We start from the raw sequence: 25,859 nt of genomic DNA on the forward strand, positions 1-25,859 counted from the left end.
TTAACCAGATCAGCCCTTTATTTTTGAGATGTTTTTATTTATTATTATTAACCATTTTTGTGCCAGTTCCTCATTTATAACATGGAGGAAGGAGGAAGTGAGCTAAATTCTCTGACCATCTCTGGGTCTATGATATTAAAAAAAAAAATGATATTACACACTATAAAAAAGCCAAGCCTGCTGCCATTGAGTTGATTCTGACTCATAGCAACCCTATAAGACAGAGTAGAATTGCCCCACTGAGTTTCCAAGGAGTGCCTGGTGGATTCAAACTGCCGACCTTTTGATTAGCAGCCATAGCTCTTAACCACTACACCACCAGGGTTTCCATTAGACACTATGGAGGTAAATAAAAGAAGTAGAAGATTCCTGCCCTCAAGGGATGATGACAGGGGCACTCACAGCACGTTGTGGGAACTGAGCCTTGGCTAGCTCCCCCTAGGGCAGGGGCGGCTATTGTTCTTGTGAACCTGTCTGGATGGCTGTCCCTGCCTGACTGCCTTTCCAATGGCCTGAGCCCAGAATCTGAGTGTGATGGGCTGTCAGGTCTGCCTGTCATCCAGGGATGAGGGCCAGATAGTGGGTAGCAGTGCATGCAAGAGGGGTTTGGAATCCAATGGATGTGGGCTGGAAACCTGTCTCTGTCACTTACAGGACGTGTGGCTTTGGAGGAGTGCCTGCTCCCTTGCAGCCTGGTGTGCTCTAGTGCATAGTAGGGCTATTGATATTACCTACCTCAGGATCCTTGTGAAGACAGCACAGTGTCTGGCACGTAGTAAGCACCCACGAAATGATGGCCATCACTATAACTTACATCCTGTGGTTCTTTAAGAAATAGTGCCGTGTTAACTGGCCATACTCCAATTTGGGTGGTGGACTGCACGCATGTTGATGTGATAAATCTGGCTCCCCTAGAATTCCCCCACCTTTCCCCTGGGCTGGTTCCAGGGCACAGGGGTCTTCTGAGGGGCTCAGCAGACCAGATGCAGGCTGGGCTCTGCCTCATCTTGTCAGCTGCCTGTAGACAGTGGAGTGTTTCCAGGGGATTCATTAAGGCTCCCACTCTACTCATATGCATGATGCACCTCTATTTTCTTAGCATGCTCACAGCAGCAGTAGCAGTGCCTGATGGCCACCTTGCTGGGTGCCTCTGAACTATTTCTGGACCCCTATCTCTTTCTTAATGCTCTGGGCTCTACATGGTCTGGCTCTGTAGAGCTGCTGTTTCTGGGCATCTTGTCCCATTCCTTATCATACAGTATCTTTGGAACACTTCAAAAGGAAAAGAAGAGACGAAAACAAACAACATTGCAGAAAAGAGTCCTGGTTAGGTATACAGTTGGAGATGTGTTTTTTGGTGGGGCATGTATTGGGAGAAGCAAAATGGAAACAGAGTCAGTGGAGACACCTCCCCCTGCCCCAACACTCTACAGGGCACAGGCTGCCCTACCCCCTAGAACTCTGCTGGTCTATCTGTCTGTCTCTCCTTCTGCCCTATTCCATTGCCTCTGCTGGTCTCATGTCCTCACAGCTGGCTACACCTGGGGCAGGGGCCTTTCATCAGAGATGGAACATGGGTCGTTTGCCATCTCCTCCTGCCGTGTAGGACTGAGCACTAAGTACTTCTCTAACCTAGAATCTGATGTGCCCTGTCCCAGGCCCAAATCTTTGCTTCCAGCCAGGCTCTTGATCAGAGGCACAGCCTCCTGGCAAGGCCCTGCTGGTCCCCAGCATTGATTGAGCCCCAGCATGGGGCTCAGGCCCTGGCACCCCCTCTGAAGCCCAAGTTGGCTGCTCTGGTGTGGTAGCACTAAGCACTCCACCACCTCCTTTTGGGTTCTCCCCACTGAGAATAGAACCAGGAGGCAGACAGTGATCACAATGCAGCTTTCTCACTCCCACCAGTAACGACCAGCTTGGAGGACTCGGCTCAAGCTTGAAGCCAAAACGTCATCCCTTTCTGTCTCTCCCACCTGTGGAGGAATACCACAGATGTTGGCCCACCCAATTGCTCCACAGATAGCAGAGCAGAAAACACAGGACGGAGCGGGCTTACAGGTTCTGCCTGCTAAAGTGGGTGTAGGACCCCTTCCAGTCTTTCTTCCACGGAGCCAGAGTGAGGGCCACTGGGAGTGTTACTCTCCAGTGGCCCTCTTCTCCACAATCCCCGAAAGGGGACTGGTCCCTTTCCTCCAGGACAAGGCAGTTACTTGGTATTATATGCGGGGCTCCCACCCCCTTGCCCTGACTCAGCCTGTTGATGGCCCTGGCACTCCTCTGGCCCCTGCCTCCCTTTTGGACTTGGGCTCTGCTCCTTCCATGTATTGCTGGCTGGGGCTTTACCATCTGCACTGAGTTCCTGGAGTCATCATCCTGCCCTTCTGGCTCCCAAGTGTCACTTCACTGCCTGGGCCCTTACTGGGGCCTGTCAACCTGAGTAGTTTTGTAGGTACCAGCCACTTCCAATTTGGATTGAGTCTCCTGTTCACCCTCAATTGCTGCACCTGGGCTGCCAGGTCAGCCTTCTGGAGCCAGTGTCCATGGCCAGTCTGGACCTCCAGGCTCCACATGAGACATCCCTTCCCCTGGTTTTCCTGGGTTGCTGACTGCCCCACGATGGCCCTGGTCCTTCCCAGCTATCATATCATGAAGGAGTCTGGCCATTGCTTTTTATCCCCTTTTCTTATTTTTTCACTTTCTTTTCAATCCCATATGTCTTCCAGGATCACCCAGTCACTGATGATGTTAGGTGGTGTCAAGTCAGTTCCAACTCTTAGTGAACCTATGTACAACAGAAAGAAACACTCTTGGACCTATGCCATTCTCACAATCATTGCTATGCTTAAGCCCATTGTTGCAGCCACTGTGTCAGTTCATCTCATTGAGGGTCTTCCTCTTTTACGCTGACCATCTACTTTACCAACCATGATGTCCTTCTCCAGGGACTGGTCCCTCCTGATAACATGTCCAAAGTATGTGAGACGTAGTCTCACCATCCTTGCTTCTAAGGAACATTCTGGCTGTACTTCTTTCAAGAGAGATTTGTTGTTCTTCTAGCAGTCCATGGTATATTCAATATTCTTTGCCAAAGCCATAATTCAAAGGCATCGATTCTTCTTTGATCTTCCTTACTCATTGTCTAGTTTTCTCAAGAAGTCACTGATGACAGTGCTCAAAATAAAAAGATTAGGTTGTGGGGAGCAAGTGGAAAGGGGTGTCTGTGGTAAAGGAGCCATCTTAAATTCAGTAGGCAGTACCAGGCACCCACTGTGTGTGACACTGGACAACATTTTTTGGGGGGCACAAAGGTGACCTCTCCTTAAAGGAGACTGTATTCTAATAATACATAGGATGCTCTGCAATCATACACATGGGGCTTGTGGGCCCCTGGCTTCAGACGATGGTATTGATAACCCCATTGCACGTAAAAGACTGGATTAACTCATGGTCCCCTTATTTATTACAGCCCTCTTACTGTTCAGGACTACCTACATGGGGATCTGCCAGCTCTCCCTGCTTCCCTTCACATTCTATGCAAGGTCGTGTTATTCAGACCTCTCCCCATTCCTCACTAAGCCTCCATTCATGTTTGAAGTCAGGTAGCTGCCTCAGTTCTCTAATATAGGAAGTTTGGGGCTCAAGGTGTCTTTGATATTGAATAAGCCCTCCTGTTTGCTACTTTGGCTGTAGCCCTATATGTCCCTTTACAAGTCTTGACAAACTGGGAGCACTTCCCCTCTGAGTAGGGACCATGAGACACTTTCTTTGTTGTGGCTTATAGTTCAAGGAACCAACAGAGCACTCATTTTCCCGTGACTAAGCAAAAGAGAGGTGACTCAAACCCTTGAAATTTCCCTCACTGGCTCAGTACAATGTTATTGACTTCAGGAACAAAATGGTCATTGCTGTTTATTTGGTGTGAGTAATAATGAGTAGTCATGATGTCAGCCAGTCTCCAGGCAGCTCCTTTGACAACCAGAGGGCAAACCTGGGAGATAGATTGATGAGATAATATGTGTAAAAATGCCTAGTAAACTGTAAATCAGTGTATACATCAAGGGTTATTGTAGCAAAGGGCATTCTTTATCTTTTTTTTTTTGTTTTGTTTTGTTTACCTCTCTCCCTGGACTTGGGGAAAATGAATTTCTATTCAGTGGTGCTGTGAATGATCTAAAAGCTTTTCAGATGCAACCAGCTTTGCAGGCACATGAGCAGGGTGATAAATGAAGATGACATGTGACATATTCCTGGCACATGGTGGGTACTCAATATGTATTTGTTGAATGAGTGGAGAACAACAGAAGGTGCTTCATGACACACACAGACATAGGCATGAAGGCCCTACAGTCCCAGGCCCACCAGGCAAATGCCTCAAGCCTGGCTGAGCTGAAGATGCTGAGGAAGCAGCTTTCACTCCACAATATTGGCTTCGAGCCTACTAGTGGAGCCCAAACCTGAGCTGGAAATGTTGGGCCCAAGTTCACCTGTGCAAAAGTTTTTGGGATCAAGTGCAAAATATACTTTAATTTCAAACAAATTAGTCAATTCAGCAATTTGATTGAAATTTCAGTTTAGTTTTAAAAATAGAAAAATGATAGTCTCAGTGAAGGTTGTTTTTTTTGTTTCTTTTTAAGAAGTACCCATATATGGTGCTTACCATGTTTAGTAATTCTGGATGTTTTTGCCCTTTTCCCTTCTTCTCTTGAGCTTATGGGCAAGAACTAAGTGTCTCACATAAAAGATTTTAATTTTACTCTCCAAAATTTCATCCAGACATCTGATTTCAGAAGCAGATAACCTCCAAAAGAAAATTAAAAACCTAAAGCACGTTACGGCATTATTGTCATTAGCCAACATTTATTGAGCTCTTACAATGTGCCAAGCACTTGTACTAAGTGTATTACATGAGTTGTTGGCAAGGACCCTGAGAAATCACTTTGGCTTCAAAGAGCCAGGTCTTCCTTGGGAATTCGTGCACGTGTAGCACAGTTAGCCAGGAAAAGAGGGAAAGTTGGAAGGAGGAATTAATTATATGAATGGAAGTGAAAAAGGCTAGAATGTAGTAGTAATCAAACCATATAAACAGGATCTGTGAGATTCAATTCATTCAAAATTTTGTATAAAGTTTAGGTTATCAGATAATGAGATTCAAGTTTTAGTCATCCTTTTGTCTCTGGATATTTGGGCAGGTTTGTTGTTGTTCTTAGGTGCTGTCGAGTCGGTTCCCGCTAACAGCGACCCTGCGTACAACAGAATGAAACACTGCCCAATCTGCGCCATCCTCACAACCGTTGTTACGCTTGAGCCCATTGTTGCAGCCACTGTGTCAATCCATCTTGTTGAGGGTCTTCCCCTTTTTCATAGGCTGTCCACCTTACAAAGCACGATGTCCTCCTCCAGGGACTGATCCCTCTTGATAACATGTCCAACGTACGCAAGATTTAGTCTTGCCATCCTTGCTTCTAAGGAGCATTCTGGCTGTACTTCTTCCGAGACAGATTTGCTCATTCTTTTGGCACTCCATGGTGTAGTCAGTATTCTTCACCAACACCACAATTCAAAAGCATCAGTTCTTCTTCAGTCTTCCTTATTCATCATCCAGCTTTCACATGCATAGGGGGCAGCTGAAAACACCACGGCTTGGGTCAGGCTCGCCTTAGTCTTCAGGGTAACATCTTGCTTTTCAACACTTTAAAGAGGCCTTTTGTAGCAGATTTGCCCAATAGAATGCGTCATTTGATTTCTTGACTGCTGCTTCCATAGGTGTTGATTGTGGATCCAAGTAAAATGAAATCCTTGACAACTTCAATCTTTTTTCCATTTATCACAATGTGGTTTATTGGTCCAGTTGTGAGGGTTCTTGTTTTCTTCATGTTGAGGGTAATCCATTCTGAAGGCTGTGGTCTTTGGTCATAATCAATAAGTGCTTCAAGTCCTCTTCATTTTCAGCAAGCAAGTTGTGTCATCTGCATAGCACAGGTTATTAATGAGCCATCCTCCAATCCTGATGCCCCATTCTTCTTTATATAGTCCAGCTTCTCAGATTATTTGCTCAGCATACAGATTGAATAGGTATGGTGAAAGGGTACAACCCTGACACACACCTTTCCTGACTTTAAACCAGACAGTATCCCCTTGTTCTGTTCAAATGACTGCCTCTTGATCTATGCACAGGTTCCTCATGTGCATAATTAAATGTTCTGGAATTCCCATTCTTCACAATGTTATTCATAATTTGTTATGATTCACACAGTCAACTGCCTTTGCATAGTCAATAAAACACACGTAAACATCTTTCTGGTACTCTCTGCTTTCAGCCAGGATCCATCTGACATCAGCAATGATATCCCTGGTTCCACATCCTCTTCTGAGTCTGGCTTGAATTTCTGGCAGTTCCCTGTCGATATACTGCTGCAGCCACTTTTGAATGATCTTCAGCAAAATTTTACTTGCTCGTGATATTAATGATATTGTTTGATAATTTCTGCATTCAGTTGGATCCCCTTCCTTGGGAATAGGCATAAATACTGATCTTTTCCAGTTGGTTGGCAAGGTAGCTGTCTTCCAGATTTCTTGGCATAGACATGTGAGCGCTTCCAGTGCTGCATCCATTTGTTGAAACATCTCAATTGGTATTCTGTCAATTCCTGGAGCCATGTTTTTTGCCAGTACCTTCGGTGCAGCTTGGACTTCTTCCTTCAGAACCATGGGTTCCTGATCATATGCTACCTCCTGAAGTGGTTGAATAGATAGGTTTAGGTAAGTCCATTTTCTTATTTCTTGCATTTCTTCTGTGTACATTTATTGAGTGACTACTAATCCGCCAGGCACTCCTTGGAAACTCTATGGGGCAGTTCTACTCTGGCCTATAGGGTCGCTATGAGTCAGAATCGACTCAACATCACTGGGCACTATGTATATCATTATATTGAGTGAAGTGATCTCTTTCTACCCTCATTCCTAGCCCAGGGTCTCACATGAAGATTCTCAATAAGTGTTTGTTGAACATGCCCTTGACTTAATTAAAAGGGTAAATTGTCCATGAAAATAGGGCCTTCGTGGGTGAAAACAACCTGAATGACCGTCAGCAGATGAATGGATAAGCAAAATGTGGTGCATAATACAATGGAATGAAATTCTGATACACAGTACCACATAGATGAATCTTGAAAACATTATGCTGAGAAAAATGAGTCGATTCCAAAAGAACAAACATTGTATGACCTCACACATATGAAATACCTAGAATAAGCAAATGTATTAAAAAAAAAAAAAAAAACTTTAGAGACCAAAATTTATTAGTGGTTACTAAGGGAGGGAAGAAGAAAAAAAAGGGGAGTTATTGTTTAGGAGGAAACCCTGGTGGTGTAGTGGTTAAGTGCTACAGCTGCTAACCAAGAGGTCGGCAGTTCAAATCCTCCAGGCGTTCCTTGGAAGCTCTATAGGGCAGTTCTACTCTGTCCTATAAGGTCACTATGAGTCGGAATCAACTTGACGGCAGTGGGTTTGGTTTGGGTTTTTGGATCATTTAGGAAGCATTAAGTTTCTGTTTATGGAGTGGAAAATTGGCAGCAGATATTGGTGATGGTTGCACATGATTAATGTAATTGATATCACTAAATTGTACACACGAAAAAAGTTAAATTGGCAAATGCTGTGTTATATATGTTTTTACAAAAATTAAAAAAAATAAGACCTTCTTGGAAATGGATTTGTTACTGACTTCAGTTCATTTATCAATGGTTAAGCTGCTTTCTGGTAGTATGTGATGGTCTAATCATATATGCATACTTATGGATATGGATATAATGAAAATGCAACCCGTTCTTGTCGACTAACTTATTTACCACCCTAATTTCCTCCTGAGTGCGTGCCTTCATGTGACGGAATCAGTGGAAACAGAACCTGAGGAAGGTATGCCAAATCGGTAGTGGGGATGGGGTGGGAATGAGAACGAGCACAATGCAATGCCAGGCTTTTTCTGAGATTGGGAGAAAATGATGTGGGCAGAGTGCAGCCTCTGTAATGGGCGGTCATGTGAGAACGCACTGAAAGAGACTGGAGAAGAAGCCAGAAATCCAAAGGCCAGAGGTAAAATCATATTAGCAGGATTACACAAAGGAAAAATCAGGCATGCTTTTTTTTTTAAGATAAGAAAATTATATATTAATGTGTATTTTTCTGGTTGTAAAAACTATGCATGATCATTGTAGAAAATAAAGAAAAGCCTAAAGAAGAAGAAAAAAAAAAATGCTTATTTCATCACCCCAGTGAGAACAGCTGCTACCATATTAGTGCATTTCTCTGCAGCCTTTTTTGTGTACATACGGATTCACATTATATTGTAAACACTTTCCCATGTCATTAAAAGTTAAAGATCACTTTAAGTGGCTACAAGATATTTTATTTGATATGTCATCATTGCTTATTTAACCTTGTTCTTGTTATGGTCAATGAGTTATTTTCTAATTTCTCTCAATGATAAAGAATGCTGTGATTTGAAAAACTGCTGCTGTGAGAAAGAACGTGAGGTCAGGGAGATGCTGGCTCAAAATAGGGCTCACCCCTAGGATTCAAGGGCAAGGAGGAAATGAATGATATCATCCAGCTGCAGAAAATTAACCTATACTCAAAGAAGAGAGTTGTTGATGTGGCTAAGATGTCTCCTACCTGAAGGGCCTCCGTATTGCACAGAGGGCTGCTGTCAAGTTTACTGCATGCAGATGGAACTCCCTGGAGGTGTGCCACAGATGGCCTTAAACCAAAAACCAAACCAAACCCAGTGCCGTCGAGTCGATTCCGACTCACAGCGACCCTATAGGACAGAGTAGAACTGCCTTATAGAGTTTCCAAGGAGCACCTGGTGGATTCAAACTGACGACCCTTTGGTTAGCAGCCGTAACACTTAACCACTACGCCACCAGGGTTTCCCAGATGGCCATACTTCCAAGTTTTCATCATGGAGGTGTGCAAAATCTCTGCTAAGTCTAATCAATGTTAGAATGTGCAACATGGCAACTGAGTTCAGAAGAGTCAAGAGCTGTGTGAGCACTCTCCCAGGGCTGCGCTGGAAAGGAATGCAGTAATGTGCTGCTGAAGCCTTGCCAATTTTCTCCCTTTAGTGTTAGGAGTGCTTCAGGCAATTCAGCTTAATGTACTCTAACTTAAGGTCACCCCACTTTCTCTGCTCTGATTCTGTTCTCTCCAACGAAACTTAATAGTAATTTGGTTTCCCAACTAGACTTTTTTATTGTGGAAAGACTGCGTTGATTAATCAAAGCACGTTGGGATTTCTATTTCTCAGTTGTAAAATAGGAAATTGAGACCCTTGTTTCTCAGGCTTTTGTGGGTTTTGCTGGAGTGTTGCAGTACCACCATGTAGGCTGACCAACTCATCCCAGTTCGCCTGATTTGTAAAACTAAAAGTCCTGAGTCTTGAGAACCCCCTCAGTCTCGGGCAAACCAGGACCCTACCACCAGGACACAGGTCTCCTGAGATTCAAAGTTGAGGGCCAGACTCCGGGTACTTGGGGACAATGATCCAGTCTCACTCTCACGCATTCGTTCCTACTACTTGAGAAGCCATAGCTGCCAGCACTGGCGACACTCACCATCTTAACCAAAGCACATTTGGCCTGTAAATATCTAGAAAGTGGAGCTACAGCCCAAAGGCTCTCATTACAACTCTATATACAAGGAAGACACTGCCAGTGAGCAGAGTATTTCATTATTAGCTATTGAAACAGTCCTAGTTTCCAAGTATTATGGATTAAATTGTGTCCCCCCAAAATATGTATTGGAATCCTAACCCCTATACCTATGAATGCAATCCTATTTAGAAATAGAGTTTTCTTTGTTATGTTAATTAGATCATACCCCAGTGTCTTAGTTATCTTGTGAAGCCATAATAGAAATACCACAAGTGGATGGCTTTAACAAATAATAGAAATACCACAAGTGGATGGCTTTAACAAATGGAAATTTATTCTCTCACAGTCTAGGGGGCTAGAAGTCTGAATTCAGCACCAGCTCCAGGTGAAGGCTTTCTCTCTCTGTTGGCTCTGGGGGAAGTACTTGTCATCAATCTTCCCCCAGTCAAGGAGCTTCTTAGCACAGGGACCCTGGGTCTAATAGACGCACTATTCTCCTGGCTCTTGTTTCTTGGTGGTATGAGGTCCCCATGTCTCTCTGCTCACTTCTCTCCTTATACCTCCAAAGAGATTGACTTAAGACACAAGCTAAACTTGTAGATAGAGTCCTGTCTCATTAATATAACTGCCTTTAATCCCCCCTCATTAACGTCACAAAGTAGGATTTACAACACATAGGAAAATCACATCAGATGACAAAATTGTGTACAGTCATACAATACTGGGAATCATGGACTAGCCAATTTGACACACATTTTTGGGGGGACATAATTCAATCCGTAACACCCAGTAAGGTAGGTTCTAAATCTAATCATTTCTGAGTTATTAGACACAGAGGCGAGTACACATGGGAGAAGACAGATGCCTTGCGAGGATCATCTACCAGCCAAAGAATCAGTGAATACCCAGGACCATCTGCAAGGAAGGAATCAGCACAGCCAAGACCCTGATTTGGACTTTTAGCCTCCATAACCATGAGAAAATAAATTTCTGTTGTTAAAGCCACCCACTTGTGGTATTTCTGTTACAGCAGCACTGGGTAACTAAGACACCACATGGTGAGTTTCCTGAGGAAGTTTCTAGTTCTGGCCAATTCCTGCTGCTGTCAGAGAGAACCACTGGAGAAGCAGGTGTTAAAATTTATTGAGCATAAGAAGATGGGGAACTGTTAAAAACAGATTCCTCATGCTATTTCCCTGCATTCTGATTTTGTATGCCCAGGGGGAAAGCCAAGGATCTTGCATGTCCAATAAGACCCAGCACTAATAGCAGCAGTCTAGGGACCATATTTTGAGGAACACCACCTTCAATAAGTGGGAAAATGAGATGTTTCCTTATCCTTGTAGTCTCCATATATATGCAATAATCATATACTTGATTTTCTGTAATCAAATCTATTTAATCTAATTTAAACATAATTTTATATCCATTAAATGTTTTAATTTTATATCCATTAAAGGTGCCTTAATTTCTGCACCTTTGCAATTATTTAAATATAAACAATTTACAAATCAGATAGCATTCCTTATCAGATTGTTTGTTCCATTTTTTTTTTTTTTTTTTTAATGGAGAAAGAGAGTGTTGTACTCATAGCAGAAGGCTTTAGGGACTGTGTCTGTATTATAAACAGTGTCTCCTGCCAGTGCTTCCAAAATTTCAGGGACTAGAAAATCAGCTTTTTGGGGCTGCATTCCTGGGCCTCTCCTTACCTGCTCAAAGCACCTAGTGAGGGGTCAGGCGAAGAGCTCTTAAGGAAAATGCCACAAGTGCTTTTGGGGTGGTATTCCTTGACAATGGGACAGAGCTTCAATCTGCTGGGCTCCACATGTAGAATCATTTACACGGCATCATGTGTCTCTGGTTCCTTTTTTTCCCTAAGATGGAGGCTGTTAGAAGAAAGTGAAGGCAGAATTACAAAGAGCCAAAATCAAATTTCTGTTGGGATTTCACGTAAGAAGAGCTTTTGTTTTTCTCTTCACATCCCCTTGAAATCCTCCCAGATACATCTGGCTTCTGCCTCTGTTCCTCCAGCTCCCTGCAGCAGGCACCAAACATTTTGCCTGGGCAACCTATTATCAGAACAAAACAAATACCTTCTGCTTCCTGTCTGGTTGTTTCCCTGCAGATCAAGAGTCTATGAGATTGATTGGGCTTTGGAGAGACACTTTTGGCTGCCTTTCCATACCTACTTAGCCCATGCTCAAATCAAATGACTTGTTTGTTCCCAAGGGCCTTTAAAATCACTATTTGGCTCCCCTTCCTGCAAGGTCAACCGGTGTTGATTTTCTATTTTATGGAAGATGACACTGCAGCACCCCTACCCTGAATAAATATGAATAACTCAGTGTTCTGTGAGCAGTTAGGTTCAAGCCAGAAGTTCTTTCTCTGTGGAAGAGATATTTGAAGAATATGTTCTAAGTACAAACTTTTAGGCATTCAAGTGATTAATTTCACAGAACAAAGTTGGCTCCTTTCCTCAAGAATCTCACCATGCTCCTTACTTCTTCCTCTCCCGTAGAGAGGAGTCAGGGAGTTGAGGTTGTGTTTGCTGTCTTCATGCTCTTGCTACATGTCACCATTTCCTCCAGCTCTCTCAGAGTTACTTTGTTGCTCCTCTGGATGTTATTTTCACACTCTCAGACAGAAGTGACAACCGGCACCATTTCATTGTGTTCTTTTACAAATGGAATAATAACAATGATACCTAGAAAAAGTCCGTCAACACTCAATGGTCTAGCTCTTGGCCTTTTGATATGGACAGCAATTAATGCCTTTAACTTAAGGAGTCAGCCTCCCTGCTTCCTCACCCAGTGGACAGCCCAGCCCTTTTTGGCTTGTTGGTGACTCTGGGTTCCATCTGGCAGGTGGGGCCCACTCTCACCACTCAGAGAAAATGCCAAAATTGAGGTTGAAAAAAATAGAGAGACCCAAGTGAGAACATGAGCAAAAAATTCTAAATTAAATTTTACTTCTTGTACCTTAAGCACAGGAAATATATTGTACAAACAATCCTTGCTTTTCATGGTTGTGAGATGCACACCCTTCAGATCACATGGTTTAGTTAGATAATACCACTGCCTCCACAATGGTTCAGATTTCAGTTACCATAGTATATCAATTGTGCATAAAGTACAATCTTCCCAGATAGCTCTTCAATCCACAGATCATCATGTAAGTAACAGATGTGCATCATGATCAGTGACGAAAACCTCACTTCTTCCAAACTTCTTTCAAAGGTGATTGGTCACTGCCCATCTGTTATTCAGTGCTTCAGTTTATACACAGCAAAGCATGTAGCTGTGTTGCCTCATTGTCTTCCGATGATAAACCCATATGACATTCTACAAAACTAGATAATTGAAAGAGGGAGTTGGCCAGCAAAGGTGAAAGGGCAGCAAAGAAACAAAAAGTGATTGTAGGGTAAAGGGCCTAGTTCTACCTTAAATAAGGTTGCCTTTGTCCTTGACCCTGGAGAAATAACTCTGGAGTAATTGGGGTGCCTTGGTCTAAGACTTCCAGGTCACACCTGAGAATGTGTACTGATGATTAGGGGTCTGCCAGTCCAGAAACAACATACCTGGGAAGCTGATACCAACTAGCCTCAAGAGGCATGATTTAGATTAACATGCAGGACTGGCTGATAAAACCTCAGAGAGCTTCCTGGTTGGTAAGAACACCTGCTCTTGAGATAGCATGTCCCTTAGAACATGGAAGTTTCATGTTAGGAACCCTCTTAGATCTTGCCCTATGTGTCTGTTTGTTTGTATCTTTTTTGACTTTGATGAATCCAAAAAGCAAATTTTCCAACCCAAAGGGGTAGAGGGAGCAAACAGATCAGAAAATAAGTGTATCTTGTGTACTCATGAGCCTGTGGCTGGTATCCTGAAGGAATTGTGGGAAACCAGCCCTGAACTGGTGGTCAGCCCTGAATTGGTGATCAGAAGTTTGGGGTGTCATGTGGATTCCCTGAGCTTGTGGCTGGTGTTTTCCCATTCAGCAGTCTGAAAGATGGTGTCTGTCATGGATTGAATTAGGTCCCCCCAAAAATGTGTGTGTTAACTTGGTTATGCCATGATTCCCAGTATTGTGTGGCTGTCCTCCATTTTGTGACTGTAATTTTTTGTTGAGAGGATTAGGGTGGGACTGTACCACCACCTTCACTCAGGTCACCTCCTTGATCCAAGGTAAAGGGAGTTTCCCTGGGGTGTGGCCTGTACCACGTTTTTATCTCTCAAGAGATAAAAGGAAAGGGAGGCAAGCAGAGAGTTGGGGACCTCATATCACCGAGAAAGCAGCATCAGGAGCAGAGCGTGTCCTTTGGACACGGGGCCCCTGTGCCTGAGAAGCTCCTCAACCAGGGGAAGATTGAGGACAAGGACCGTCCTCCAGATCCGACAGAGAGAGAAAGCCTTCCCCTGGAGCCGATATCCTGATTTTGGACTTGTAACCTACGAGACTGTGAGAAAATAAATTTCTCTTTGTTACAGCCACCCACTTGTGGTATTTCTGCTATGGCGGTACTAGATGACTAAGACGGTGTCCTTTTAACTTGTGAGCTCTGACCGGGCTCTATGTACTAGGGTCAGAAAGAGAGTGCCACAGGGGAAGCAGGCAACAATTGTGGAGAAATGGGAAAGCAGGGACTGGATCCATCTCCACATTTGGGGGATTGGATTCATGCAGATCCTTACCATGCAGTGTGATATGCTGGAAGTGAAATTAGATGTAAATCAGAAGACTTGGAAACAGCAAAGCAAATGTAGTATGAGACCTAGTCCTGCCTCAAGCAACAATATGGCCCATATTGACAAAGTCTAATGGATATAATAAACAAAGAAGTGACACCAACAAAAGCCTTCGCATTGAAGGAACTCTTGGAGGTATTTCCTAATATTGGGAGAACAAGGGATAAAGTATTGGAAACTGATGTAAACTTAGAAAGGACTATGACAATTCACCACGGAATAGAGAAGATGCTCACTCAGTAAATTATATTACAAGAAGAGGCGGTCACTATTCCAACCACTCTTAATAAGTTTTTTACAAAAAAATAAAATACTTTGTCACGGTGTTTCTAATGTCTCAAATTACAGGGTACTAATACTTTTTAATACTAGTTTTTTTTTTTTTTAATACTAGTTTTACTAGTATTTTCCTATATATCTATAACAAAGAGAGTTTCAGTGTTTTGACAACATTTTTTTTGAAAGTCTCCAAACAGCCTTAGTTCTTGTCATTGGCTATTAAGTTGGCTTTGCACAGTTCCAGCATGTGCGGTCATTTCTACAGTCCCAAATTACCATGCAGAATGAGTACAGCCTCTGTGTAGCACTTGGATCACAGGTGTTTATGCAGAGGCGAAGCCAGGCTGGTTGTCACGATTGTAATCTTTTATATAAGTATTATGATCCCATTTTGTTTAAAAAAAAAAATTGTTTCCATGATTTCTGAGGCACTCAATCTTACATCCTCCTGATACCCTCTACTTCTGGGGCACCAGCCTCCTTAAGGGAGGCCTCAGTCATTGTATGCTGATCAGGACTTGGTCCCTTCTTTCATTTCGTAACATAGAAATCACTCACACCAAATATTTTTTAGTTCAATTAAATTTATTGAAGATTTGGTGGCCACAAAAATGTCGCATAGTAGAGGGTACAGCCTGATGCCATTTCAGTGTCTCCTCCCTCTGTTTCTTTGTCCCACTCTTCTCCCTCTGGGAGCAGTGAGTATTCTTCTCTGTGTTACTTACAGCAGCTGTCCCCAGCGGTTCCTAATTGTGGGAGTGGGTGGGAATCTCTCAACCTATTTCTACTTCAAGTGTTTAAGCATCTTTCCTAACCGAGCCAGTTACTTTCTTAGCAACAATTCTAGTGGCAGTTATCAGGTTAATAAAATTATATATATATATATATATATATTTATATATATATATATATGTATATATTTATATACCAAACCCATTGCTATCGAGTTGATTCCAACTCATAGCGACCCTATAGGGATGAGTAGAACTGCCCCATGGGGTTTCCAAGCAGTGACTGGTGGATTCAAACTGCTGACCTTCTGGTTAGCAGCTGAACGCTTAACCACTGCACCATATATAGTATGTATAGTTCTGTACTATATATAGATAGATATATATATGGATATCCAAATTGTCTATCTATCTACCTATCTGCCCGCCCCCCTATCTGTCTGTCTGTCTGTCTATCTATCTATCTATCTATCTATCTATCTATCTATCTATCTATCTATCTATCTATCTATCTATCTATCTATCATCTATCTATCTGAAGCCCTGGTGGTGCAGTGGTTAATATCTCAGCTGCTAACCAAAATGTTGGCAGTTTGAGTTTGAGTCCACCAGCCGCTTCTTGGAAACCCTATGGTGCAGTTCTACTCTGTCTTATAGGGTTGTTAAGGGGTGGAAATGACTCAATGGCAATGGGTTTTATAGTTAGTATACATAAGAAAAAGAAGAGAGAATTATATATATGAAAATATTAACCTTCAGTGGATATCTCTGGGTTGTGAGGATTTCAGATGATTGTTATTTTCTTCCTTTTGCTTGTCTACAATGAATATATTTTATAGAATATGTACAATGCATGTATATTAAATTTTAGTAAGAAAATAATTATTAAAATAGGCTGTGAGCAAGCTCTGACAAAGGCAAATCCACGAGGGTCATGGATGGGGAAGGAATGCATTGTCAGGGCCAGAGGGATCAGCAGAAAGCTGGAGACAGAGAAGAGGAGTGGGGGGGAGGGAGGGAGACAAGGGGCATGGGAAGAAATAATGGAGCAAAGAGATGGGAAAGACTCCCATCGCTGCTCTAGGGTAACAAAACTTGGCTCCTTTGTGCTCCTGCATTAAAAGATCAACTACAGTTGCAATGATAATTATGACAACTTCAGTTGCTTCTTTTGTGCACTGTAGTTTCATTATCCTTCAGTGTGTTATCCTTGTTCCTAATATCCTGCTACTAGAAAAGAAGACATTTCATAAATGTATCCTCAATTTTGGCTATATTCTATACTTGTCTCTGACACAATACCATTTTCAAATCCCCTGCATACATTAAAATGAGGATTATATTGCCCACCATCACTGTAATCCGTTCAATATTGTAGTAGTTTAAAAAGAAGCCCTGACCAAGTACAATCAGGAAGAGTGGTGTGTGTTCCCAAAGACACAATAGTCCTGACATCCTTCTGCCGATATTCCCCTTTCCCTATCTTTTACTTGGGCTTTTCTTCTCCTTGTAGGTGAGCCCAGCAGTACTTGGGACTTGGAGTTGTTGTCACTGGCATTGGGCATGACTCTAGCTGCTGGGATTTAGAAATGACAGAGATTCTTTGAAGAGAGAGGGCTCAATGGAGTATTTGGATGGTGGAAGATAGATGAGTGGATTTAGCTGTACCTCTCCAGACCCCAAACCATTCAAGCGGCAAAGGATAGGGTAGGCAGAGAGTGGGGGGCAAGCAACAGGGATGACAGAGGAAAAGTTGGATGTGATCCACTGGAAACTTACGGAGTTATTCTCAGTCATTTTACTTTTCTGTCACTTGACTTATGTTCCCCTCTTGCTTTGGACACAAAGTGGAATCCCACCAACCATGGAAGTTATAGCCCTTCACACAGAAATTAGAGAACATTTACCACATATTTCCTCAAAATCTCTCTCTTCTACCTACCACCACATGTACTGGTAATGCTTTCACGTGTACCTTTGACTTCTCATCTGGGAGAACAAAGTGTTCTTCCCCCTTTCCAAAGGCAATCGCTTCCCTGGGGCCCTGGATCATCTTCCTTCTCATATACACCAGGTTTCTTATTTCCTTTAACACCTTTCTTTCATCACACATAAACTCAAGTCTTCCCATTCAAAACAAAAACAAAAACAAAGAACAAACACTTCCTTCCTTGGAATCTCCCTGCTCCCACCTACTCACAACAATAAATAGAGACAGACGGACAATAACCCCCTCCTTCCTTTGTATTCTGCCTCAAGGGGCTTCCTAAATCTCTTCTTTCTTTGTTAAAGATCCATACTTACCTATGCACTCCTTTCCACCCATCCATTACGCAAATCATTCCAAGCGGAATTCTAGCCCCCACCACTCTATGCACTAATGAAATTGCTTCCACTTAAGTTGGAGCTCTGGTGGTGCAGTGGTTAGAGAGTTATGGCTGCTAACCAAGACTCTGGCAGTTCAAATCCACCAGTCGCTCCTTGGAAACCCTATGGGGCAGTTTTACTCTACTCATAGGGTTGCTATGAGTCAGAATCAACTCGACAGCAGTGGGTTTTTTGGGTTTGAAGTCAATACTAATGTTTTAGCCATCATCCCAAATCATCTCTCTGCAGTAGCTGACACTACTTTACCTTTTCCCAACAAAACTTTTTCTCTTCCATCTCTCCATAAACACCTTGAGTAATGACATCTGCCAACACCTGGCTGCACTTTAAACCCTGGTGATATCCTCAACTCCTTTTCCAGCACCTGTACTCCTACTCTTGCATCCAATTGGTCATGAAGCCTATTTGGCATCTACATTAGAAATATCTATAGAATCTGTTCCTTTTTTTTTCCCCCCTTGGCTTAACCTTGCATATCTTTCATCTGAGTTGTTTGTCCTCTGGTCACTATTTTTAGCCATATATTGTTATTGATTTCTAACTTAATTGCACTGTATTCAGGAACTGTGGTTTTGATGATAATGATTCTTTAAACTTTCTTCAGTGATACTCTATAGTCTGGTATGTGACCAGTTTTTATGAATGCTCGATATATGCATGGAAAAGAATGAGTATTCTTGAGTTAGTTGTCAGGTGCTAGTCTCCATCTGTGCTCATCGAATAAGTTCATTCAAATAGTCTATATCCTTACTGATTATTTTGTCTAGCTGATGTATCAGTTAGAGAAGTATGCTAGAATTTTCCACTATGATGGTATATTTGTCAAGCTCTCTTTGTAGTTCTGTCAATTTTTTTCTCTATGTATTTTAAAGCTATGTTATTAAGGGCATGCAAGTCTAGAATTAATAAATCTTCTAGTGAACCATACTTTTTATCAATATGTAAAGTCTCTATCTTTGATAATGTTTTTTGACTTAAAGTATGATGTTGTTGTTGTTGTTAGGTGCCGTCGAGTCGGTTCTGACTCATAGCGACCCTATGCACAACAGAATGAAACACTGCCTGGTCCTGTGCCATCCCTACAATCATTGTTATGCTTGAGCTCATTGTTGCAGCCACTGTGTCAATCCATCTCATTGAGAAGCTAGACTGTATGAAGAAGAATGGGGCATCAGGATTGGAGGAAGACTCATTAACAACCTGCATTATCCAGGTGGCACAACCTTGCTTGCTGAAAGTGAAGAGGACTTGAAGCACTTACTAATGAAGATCTAAGACCACAGCCTTCAGTATGGATTACACCTCAACATAAAGAGAACAAAAATCCTCACGACTGGACCAATGAGCAACATCATGATAAATGGAGAAAAGATTGAAGTTGTCAAGGATTTCATTTTACTTGGATCCACAATCAACAGCCATGGAAGCAGCAGTCAAGAAACCAAAAGACACATTGCATTGGGTAAATCTGCTGCAAAGGACCTCTTCAAAGTGTTGAAGAGCAAAGGTGTCACCCTGAAGACTAAGGCGCGCCTGACCCAATCCATGGTATTTTCAATCGCATCATATGCATGTGAAAGCTGGACAGTGAATAAGAAAGACCAAAGAAGAGTTGACACCTTTGAATTGTGGTGTTGGTGAAGAATTTTGAATATACCATGGACTGCCAAAAGAAAGAATAAATCTGTCTTGGAAGAAGTACAGCCAGAATGCTCCTTAGAGGCAAGGATGGCGAGACTGCGTCTTACATACTTTGGACATGTTGTCAGGAGGGATCAGCCCCTGGAGAAGGACATCATGCTTGGCAGAGTAAAGTATGATACAAATATAATTGTGCCAGCTTTCTTGTGTTAGCATTTACCTGGTATATTTTTTCTCTATCCTTTCACATTCATCTTTTCTGGGTCCTTATATAAGAGGCAATATAACACAGTGGTTAAAAGCAGACTCTAGGAAAAACCTACTTGAGTTCAAATCACCACTTTGCTACTTTTCAGTCGTGTAACCTGGACAAGTTATTTAAGTTCCTTATAGTTTTCTCATCAAAATAGTACCTGTCCCATTGGGCTTCTGGGAGGAATTAATGAATAAATATACATAGTGCACTCAGTGCTTGGCACACAGTGAGTACCATGCAAGCGTTCATCATTAGGATCATATACAGCTCTTATAAATATAATATCACTGGGCTTAAAAAAAATTTACTCTGATAATCTTTGCCTATCAGTTTAAGAGTTTGGCTCATTTATATTTGTTTAGATTATTGACATATTTTTATTCATTTATACCATGTTATTTTGTACTCTTCTATCTTTTCTGTTTCCCCATCCTCACCCCCATCACTTCTTATCTTCTATTGGATTGCATTTTTTCTCCTCTAATTTTATCTTTCCTCTCAAAAGTTTGGAAATTATGCATTTTAGTTCTGTTATTTTAGTGGTTACCTTAGGTATTTTATTGACATCTTTATGCAGACAATATTGTTTGGACTTATCTCTATATTTATCATTTTATTATTCATCTTTTCTTTTTGCATATCAGACTTCCTCATAGGATCCTTTTTCTTTTAGTATTTAGTTTTGTGTCATTTTTGTTGAAAATGTACACAGCAGAACATGCACCAACTCAACAATTTCTACGTGTACAATTCAGTGACCTTGATTGCATTCTTTCAGTCATGCAACCATTCTCACCGTCCTTTCCCAAACTCTCCCTCTCCTATTAACAGAAAACTCACTGTCCCCTAAGCTTCCTATCTAACCTCTCAAGTTGCTGTTGTCAATTTGATCCAATATAGATAATTCTTTAAAAAAGCACAATGCTTAAGGCAGACATTCTTTACTAATTAAGCTAAAATATTGTTAGGTTTAAAGAATTCAGGGGACGTTTTCGGTTTAAGGTTTAAAGATTACCTCAGGACAATAGTTTCAGGGGTCCATTCAGCCTCCATGGCTCCAGAAATTCTGGATTCTGTGAGAATTTGAAATTCCATTCTGCAGTTGCCCCCTTTTCATCATGACTCTTGCATAGAATCTTTGATCAAAACAGTCAATAATGATAGCTGAGCAGCATCCAATTCTTCTAGTCTCATGGCAAAGGAAGTACTTACTCATGGAGACAATTAGCCACACATTCCATTTCCTCCAGATTCCTGACTCTTTCTTCCTCTGTTGCTCAAGGCAAATGGAGACCAATTGTTGTACCCCAGAAGGTCATTTGCAAGCTTTTAAGATCCCAGGAACTACACAATGAACTAGGAGATAGAACAGAAGCGCTAAACATGATCTTAGGCCAATTAACTGGGATGTACCATGAAACCATGATCCAACCTCTACATTAAGAAACCAAATACCTGCAGGTGTTTGGTTGTTCATAAGCAGCCTCAGCAGTTGCTCCTTTGCTGTTGTTTTATATATATATATCTCACAACATTTGCCTATTCAACTTTTTACAAGTGTACAGTTTATTGACATCAATTATATTAATCTGCTGTGCAACTCTTAATGCAAAATTTCCGTCATTATTAACAGAAACTCAGTACTTCAAAAGCAATAACTACACACTTTTCCCCTCCTTCCTGACCCTGGTAACCACTGATAAACTCTGGTCTCTATGCATTTTCCTGTTCTTGTCATGTTATATAAGTGAGGTCATATAATATTTGTCCTTTTGTTATTGACTTATTTCACTCAGCAGGCTCTGTCCATGTTGTAGCATGTGTTAGGATTTCATTTCTTTTTCTGGATAAACAACATTTTGTTTATCCATTCATCTGTTGTTGGGCATTTAGGTTGTTTCCACCTTTTGGATATTGTGAATAGTACTGCAATGAACATTGGTGTACAAGCCTCTGTTTGAGTCTCTGCTTTCAAGTTTTTTGAGTATATACCTAGGAGTATAATTACATTGCTGATCTCAGATGGGTCCTGGCAGAAAGCAGAGAATACCAGAAAGATGTTTACTGCGTTTTATTGACTATGCAAAGGCATTTGACTGTGTGCATCATAACAAATTATGGATAACATTGTAAAGAAGGGGAATTCCAGAACACTTAATCATGCTCATGAGGAACCTGTACATAGATCAAGAGGCAGTCATTTGAACATAACAAGAGAATACTGCATGGTTTAAAGTCAGGAAAGGTGTGCGTCAGGGTTGTATCCTTTCACCATACTTATTCAATCTGTATGCTGAGCAAATAATCCAAGAAGCTGGACTATATGAAGAAGAACAGGGCATCAGGATTGGAGGAAGACTCATTAATAACCTGCAATATGTATATGACACAACCTTTCTTGCTGAAAGTGAAGAGGACTTGAAGCACTTACTGATGGAAGTCAAACACCACAGCCTTCAGTATGGGTTACACTTCAACATAAAGAATACAAAAATCCTCACAACTGGACAAGTAAGCAACATCATGATAAAAGGAGAAAAGACTTAAGTTGTCAAGAATTTCATTTTACTTGGATCCACAATTAACAGCCACGGAAGCAGCAGTCAAGAAATCAGATGGTGTATTTCATTGGGCAAATCTGCTACAAAAGACCTCTTTAAAGAGTTATAAAGCAAAGATGTCACCTTGAAGACTAAGGTGCGCCTGACCCAAGCCATGGTGTTTGCAATTGCCTCATATGCATGAGAAACTTGAACAATGAATAAGGAAGACCAAAGAAGAATTGATGCCCCTGAGTTGTGGTGTTGGTGAAGAATATTGAATATACCATGGACTGCCAAAAGAATGAAAAAATCTGTCTTGGAAGAAGTACAGTCAGAATACTCCTTACAAGTGAGGATGATGAGACTTCATCTCACATGCTTTGGACATGTTATCAGGAGGAATCGTTTCATGGAGAATGACATCATGCCTGGTAAAGTAGAGGGTCAGTGAAAAAGAGGAAGACCCTCAACGAGATGGATTGACACAGTGGGTGCAAAAATGGGCTCAGACATAACGATGATTATGAGGATGGCACAGGACCGGGCAGTGTTTAGTTAGTTCTGTTGTACATAGGGCCGTTGTGAGTTGGAACCCACTCAATAGCAGCTAATAACAACAACAACATGATAGTTCTATTTTTAGTTTTTTGAGAAATTACCACAATGTTTTCTATAGCAGTTGTACCATTTTGCATTTCCACCAGCAATGAATAAGGATCCCAATTTCCCCACTTCCTCACCAACATTTGCTATTTTCCATTATTATCATTTGTTTTTTATCTTAACTACCCTACCAAAAACCAAACCCATTGCCGTAGAATTAATTCCAACTCCGAGCGACCCTATAGGACAGAGTAGAACTGCCCCTTGGAGTTTCCAAGGAGCACCTGGTGGATTCAAACTGCCAACCTTTTGGTTAGCAGCCATAGCACTTAACCACTATGCCACCAGCGCTTTCTTAGACACCCTAGCGGAAGTGAAATTGTACCTCATTTTTTTTTTATGCATAACATTTTATGGTGTTTTCTGTGAAAGTTTGCACACCAAATTAGGTTCCCATTTGACAATTTCTTTACAAATTGTTCAATGACATTAGTTACATTTTCATAATGTGTTAACATTTTCTTTGTGTTACCAGTGCTCTAGTTTCCCTGCTCCCTAATCTCTCATCTTCGCTTTAGGGTAATTTTGACCTTTTGGTCTCATATAGATGGTTTTTAAATGGAGCACCTTACTCAAGGGCAATATCCTTTATTTTTTGTGCCAATCTGTTATTTCACTAAAAGTGACCTCAAGGGACAGTTTTGGTTCAAGTTATAAATAGTATCTCAGGGCGATAGTCTCAAAGGGTCCTCCAGTCTCAACTGGTCCAGTAAGGCTGAACTTTTCGAGAATTTTAGCGCTGCCCCAAGTTCATTGTGGTTTTGATTTACATCTCTCTGATGACTAATTTCATTGAGCATCTTTTCATGTGTTTGGCAGTCATTTGAATATCCATTTGGTGAAATGTCTATTCAAGCCAATTGCCCATTTTTTTGGTTGTGTTGTTTTTTGTTGTTAAGTTGCCATACTTTTATATACATTTTGGTTATTAGATTCTTATTGGATATATGGTTTCTGAAGATATTCTCCCACTCAATAGCTTATCTTTTCACTTTTTTGTAAAGTCTTTTGATGAACAAAAGTATTTAATATTTATGAGGGCTCATTTATTTATTTTTCTTTTGCTGTTTTGTTATATCTCAAGGACAAAACTTTCAGTGCAGTTAGTGATGCAGAGGCATAATATGTTGACCATGATACCAAAAACCAAACCAAACCCAGTGCCATCGAGTCGATTCCAACTCATAGCGACCCTATAGAACAGAGTAGAACTGCCCCATAAAGTTTCCAAGGAGTGCCTGGCGCTGACCCTTTTGTTAGCAGCCGTAGCACTTAACCACTATACCACCAGGGTTTCCGCTGACCATGATATCTAATTTTAATCTGGATTTCTAGTCTAACAGCTATGTTTTTGAGAAAAACATGTTTTTCCTCAGTAGTCAAAACCAGGATGTGAAATCATATGGCCCAAGGGGTCTTGACCAAGAGAGCATCTGCATCCCTAAAATACACTTACTTAGGTGTTGTCTGGGTGCTATTGCCAACAAGTTATTTTTGCAAGATAGACAAAGAAAATACATGTAAGTATCATGTGATCATTATCTAAACATCCTGTGAATCTATCTGTAATCTCTAATTATAGCTATTGATATTTAGTAACCAATCAGTATTTTGCAGCTATACCCTTTTAACCAATAAGGTACCCTTCCCCCACCTCACAAGATCCCACTTCTCACTTCCCTAATCAGAAATGCCCAATCAAGAATAATCTGTGGCTGATGGCTGTCATAGCAGCATAATTATCCCTGATTCAGATCCTCTGGACACTACTATCCCAACTCAGTGGGGCATCCTGTTGCCAGTTTAAATCATAATCTTTGCTTAGGATAAACCTCTGTGATTTTATCCTAAACAGACTTGTTCTGTGTACCTAGGTGGCACTTCAAACCCTTAACAAACTTCTCTGTTTTACTTGAAACAGCATTCAAGTGCTCTCTACAACAGTTATTATATCAGATAATCCATTGTTAAAAGCTAGGCTCAACAGCATTGCCTCTGCATGTTCATCTAAGGATTTTACGGTTTTAGTTTGCACATTTAAATCTTAATCCATTTTGATTTTATTTTTGTGTATGATGTGAGGCATGAATCCTGTTTCATTCTTCTGCATGTGGAAATCCAATTTTTCCAACACTGTTTATTGAAGAGACTCTTCTTTCCCCATGGAATGGGCTTAGCACCCTTGTAGCAAATCAGTTGACCATAGACGTGTGGACATAATTCTGGACTCCCAATTCTATTCCATAGGCCTACGTGTCTCTTGTTATACCAGTACAAGGGTGTTTCAAATACTGTAGCTGTATATGTTTTAAATTCAGGAAATGTGAGTCCTCTTACTTTGTTCTTCTCCTTCAAAATTGCTTTAACTGCTCGGGGCTTCTTGCCATTCAATACAAAGCTGAGAATTGATTTTTCCATTTCTGTAAAGAAGGCTGTTGGAATATTGATCAGGATTGCATTGAATGTTTAGGTCACTCTGGATAGTATTGACATCCTAACAAAATTAAGCCTTCCAATCCATGAACGCAGGGCATCTTTCCATTTATTTAAGTCTTCTTTAATTTCTTCCAGCAGTGTTTTATAATTTTCATTGTATAAGCTTTTCATATCCCTGGTTAAGTTTGTTTCTAGGCATTTCATTCTCTTAGATGCTGTTGTGAATGGAATCGTTTCCCTAATTTCTTTTTCAGATTTCTCTTTATAGAAGGAAACCCTGGTGGTGTAGTGGTTAAGTGCTACAGCTGCTAACCTAAAGGTCGGCAGTTCAAATCTACCAGGCGCTCCTTGGAAACTCTATGGGGTAGTTCTACTCTGTCCTATAGGGTCGCTATGAGTCGGAATCAGCTCGACGACAAATAGGTTTTGGGTTTTTTTTTTATAGAAACTCAACGGATTTTTTTTTTTTTTGAAACAAAATACTTCCTACTTTTATTTCTTAGAGGAGGCAAATTCTTCAAATTATT

The sequence above is a fragment of the Loxodonta africana genome, chromosome 25 (assembly GCF_030014295.1).
Source record: "Loxodonta africana isolate mLoxAfr1 chromosome 25, mLoxAfr1.hap2, whole genome shotgun sequence".
NCBI classification, from domain to species: domain Eukaryota; kingdom Metazoa; phylum Chordata; class Mammalia; order Proboscidea; family Elephantidae; genus Loxodonta; species Loxodonta africana.